Genomic DNA, 5071 nt, shown 5'->3' on the forward strand with positions numbered 1-5071 from the left:
AAGTAGTTCGGCTGCTCATCCACTATTGGTCCAGACTCTATCAATCTTCTCGCGAAACGACGTTATAGGAGGTACGTTATACGAAAGTTTCTACAATTTTTTCGCTACGTTATAGGAATTGTCGTTATAGGAACGTACGTTATACGGGGGTCGACTGTATTTTTTTATGGGAACATGTAAGAACAATAGTGTATGCAACCAAACTTTGATCGTTAGAAGACCGTATTTCAAGCATTAATGTAAATCAATTGGCAAATATTAAAAAAAAAAAAAAAAAACTATAAAATAGTATTACCCTTAGGGTAGACATGTGGAAACTTAATAAAATACAATACAAGAATACAAAAAGTATAGATTTTCTTATTTTCAATACATTCTATATAATTCCTCTATCACAACTACTAATAAAGTTATAAGTTTTATAAATTTCACACGGACTTTATGGACACCGTGTACAACACAGGAAAAGTATGGTGATCGGTTAAGATTTTTACATTTTTTGGATTCAGGGGAACTTTAAACGTCGAAAAATGTATAATATTTAGGGCTTTCTCTGTATGTATGTATATTAATGTTTGTGGGGAAATACGATTTTGTTTACCCTCTGTAAAGCTTAATAACTCATGTGTCTTTTATCGAAAATTTCTGAAATTTTGCAGGGAAATTCGTGTATTGGGAGATTGACATTATTACGTTTTGATGGTTTAAAATCGACGGGGTGGGGAGATAGGGAGAGGTCGTGCCATATCTTGAGTAGGTCGGACTTAATGACGATTTTATTCGTTTTTAGCATTTACAAGTGTTTTTAAAACCCATGTTTACCTTTAAAATTAAGTTTATTGCCATTTTATAGTAATTCAAAATATAAAACAATCTTAAATAAAATAGAATTCTGTACGAAAATTGTTGATTGTTTTCACTTTGCTGCATCATTCACAGATTCAAACTGTGTTGTGTTTCGCTTCTCCTAACGAGTCTCCTCCATGTTGAAGCTTTCTAATTACATATATCGTTTTTTAAGTAGATGTGATCTATTGTTCTATTGTGTTTCTATCTAGAATGTGATCTATTGTTACGTAGGCGATACGCGTTAATAATATAATATTGACGATTGTTGAGATTTGATTGTCGAAGAGTTTCGATGCGAATTTTGCGAATGCAAATATTTTTATTCATTATGAGTTATTTAAGTAAGTTAATTTATGCTTATTCAACGTAAAATCATATTAAGTCTTTATATAATGTCGTAATGCATAAAAAATACGAAATTAATAATAAATTTTACCGAGACGTTTAAATAAACAGAAAATATTATACATTAAATTGTAATAACCACCACTGTAATATTTTCTCGGCTAAATAGAAAAGATTAGAAGTAAAAATAAATCAATGCCATTATTAACAATTAATTGTAAAGAATTAATTCTGAGTAATTTAATTCTGCTGTTTTCAAACTAAAGTAACGCATACAAATAAAATAAAACAGAATCTTTTAGCGCAAATTTTATAAGCCAAACCAGACACTAAGCAAATAAGAATTACGACCGAGTAAATGTGTTACGCACAGATAATACTTTCAAACTTAAATATATTTAGTTTATTTATTTATTTCCTAGAAACTGCCTTAAGAAAATTTCTTAACTGCAAAAACTAAACACACAAGAAATTGAGAGAAGATTAACGAAATATTTCTGAATGTTATTAATGATATTTAATTATGTTTGTGACATTTTGAACGTTGAACAGACTTTGCACAAATAATAATTCACCATATTCTTTCTTATTCAACATTCCGATGTTACATGTAAAATGGAGATAACTCAGATAACATCAGAAAAGTCATTTTAATAAAAATACATTTTACACGTCTTTTAACGCGACTGAAAGACTTGTTATAATTTATTCAAACATTAAAAGAATTCATTATATTTTAATTGTGTTAAAAAAATTAATAATATTCATATAACGATTATTTCCAGATTGCGATTATTTATTTGCTGGAAGTTACTTGCCGTCGGGTAATAACTTTTACTTTAATAATTATCAGGTAAGTTTACTTCAAAATTCTAATCTATGCATTACTTAGAATCGAGTAACTAACATTCTGACAGAAACAGAAGTAAAATATTTTCTTACGTAAGCCAAATACAAGCAACAATTAATATGTAAAGACACATTGAAAAATATCCCGGAATATTGAAAACTGTATACAGTATTATGAAAACTTCAATCTTTTTACNGCGGTTTGCTCTGGGAGATGATGAATCAGTGACTAAGTTAGTCAGGACAAGTAATTTTATATATTTAGATTATGAATTATAGATTTATGGGTATTTTAATGAATTAAAGATTCGCCTATTACCTGTTGTATCTGCATCTCACAAGCTAAAGGTAGATAAAAACTAATATTTTATTTGTGAAAATTGCATAATTTTGTTAGCGTGACGTATTTACGTTTTCTATTGTTACGTAGGCGATACGCGTTAATAATATAATATTAACGATTGTTGAGATTTGATTGTCGAAGAGTTTCGATGCGAATTTCGCTAATGCGAATATTTTTATTCATTATGAGTTATTTAAGTAAGTTAATTTACGCTTATTCAACGTAAAATCATATTAAGTCTTTATATAATGTCGTAATGAATAAAAAATGCGAAATATATAATAAATTTTATCGAGACGTTTAAATAACCCGAAAATATTATACAGTAAATTGTAATAACCACCGCTGTAATATTTTCCCGGCTAAATAGAAAAGATTAAAAGTAAAAATAAGACAATGCCATTAATAACAATTAATTGTCAATAATTTATTTTGCTGTTTTCAAAGTAAAGTAACGCATACAAATAGAATAAAACAGAATTTCCTAGCCCAAATTTTATAAGCCAGACAAGCCACTAAGCAAATAAGAATTACGACCAAGTAAATGTGTTACGCACAGATAATACTTTCAAACTTAAGTATGTTAAGTTATTTATTTATTACTTAATAACTGCGTTAAGAGAAATTCTTAACTGCAAAAACTAAACACACAAGAAATTGAGAGAAAATTAACGAAATATTTCTAAATGTTATTAATGATATTTAATTATGTTTGTGACATTTCGAAGGTTCAACAGATTTTGTACAAATAATAATTCACCATGTTCTTACTTATCCAACATGTAAAGTCAGACAACATCAGAAAATATAAGACATTTTAATACAAATTCATTTTACACGTCTTTTAACGCGACTGAAAGACTTGTTATAATTTATTCAAACATTAAAAGAATTCATTATATTTTAATTGTGTTAAAAAAATTAATAATATTCATATAACGATTATTTCCAGATTGCGATTATTTATTTGCTGGAAGTTACTTGCCGTCGGGTAATAACTTTTACTTTAATAATTATCAGGTAGGTTTACTTCAAAATTCTAATCTATGCATTACTTAGAATCGAGTAACTAACATTCTGACAGAAACAGAAGTAAAATATTTTCTTACGTAAGCCAAATACAAGCAACAATTAATATGTAAAGACACATTGAAAAATATCCCGGAATATTGAAAACTGTATACAGTATTATGAAAACTTCAATCTTTTTACAAACACTTTAAAGGAGGAGCTGTCATGCCAGTATTTAGTTTCTTACTTACTGCGCGATATAACATATCAAGCAAAGTGTATTTCTCTAACGTCGCCAATGTGTAGTTCTTTTTCTAGTGTCCAAGATAGAAAAGAGATAATTTAATTAGACCAGATTTAAACAGAAAAAAGCTCACGAAATATTCTAGATTAATTTGTGTATCTGTATGAAAATAAGATTTGATATAAATTAAAGTATTTATATTGAAAAAATATAAAAAATTCAACAATATTGTTCTAATAGATAACTTGTTTAGAATATTTCGAAAGCGTGGATAAATTTTATTTTAATTATCGAACACATAGCTTTTGACTGTTGTGCTGAATGTTTAGTGTGACAAATCAAAGTCAACATACGGCCGAGAGAATAGGAGAATTTGCATCGCTTACGCTTGGCCTTTATAAATTTTGCGTAGTCGAAATGTTGTTCGACATTAATTAAGCAGCATCATTATCGATCTCCGACAACACAATTAATAAAGAGAACAATAATTCTTTTACGAAGAACGTTTAATTTTTATATTAATACATTCGTTGTATTTCGTGTGTTTTTTACTTTTTTTTTTTAAATTTAAAGTTACATTATTTAATATAAGCAATTTGTGACTTAGCTACAAACGTCAATGCTTTGGAAATATCAATTGTAGGACATTTTACAGAATGACATTTTATATTTAAAAGACTAATATACGCTACTAAACAATTTAATGTTTGTTTCCATAACTTACTTCTCTGTGATTAACGTTAATTACTTCAAATTCTGCTTATACACTGTACACATGTAAAAAAATAATTTAGATATCGTCAAACAAAATTTTAGAAATATAATTTTTTATCAATCACTAAAGTATTTCATGAAGGTTTACATTATTTAAAAGTATAACAAATTTCCAGTACAATTTATCAAAAATTACACAGGTTTCACTTAAATGTCATTAGGTAATAAATAAACAAATACAATTAGCTTCATATATTTTAATAATTATTAAATCACAAAATCATTCCTGTTAAATACTTTTGTTTTAGTATATTGGGAGAAAAATAATTGTTATTAATTATAATGGAAAATAATTAGAATTTTAAAAGAAAACATTCAGTGTGATACTTAAAATTGTAATTAATAATCAATTTTATTCTTATTATTTCAGGATGGAATGCAAATGCCCCAATATGGGCTTGCTACTGAAGTGCCTGAATTGCATGGCTTCTGGCCAGAGCAAGAAGTGGGTGGATACGAACCACCGATTCAAATGGCCGAAAATGGGCCTTCTCAAATCCCAGAATACGGGATAGCTGCAGGAACACCCCAATATATGCCAGCGCCTGGATTCTATCAATATGGGCCAGTGCAAGATTTGGGTGGATACCAACCATCGATTCAAATGGCCGAAAATGGGCCTTCTCAAATCCCAGAATACGGGATAGCTGCAGGAA

The sequence above is a fragment of the Centruroides sculpturatus genome, unplaced genomic scaffold, assembly GCF_000671375.1.
Source record: "Centruroides sculpturatus isolate CEXI.00-Female unplaced genomic scaffold, Cexi_2.0 scaffold1888, whole genome shotgun sequence".
NCBI lineage: Eukaryota > Metazoa > Arthropoda > Arachnida > Scorpiones > Buthidae > Centruroides > Centruroides sculpturatus.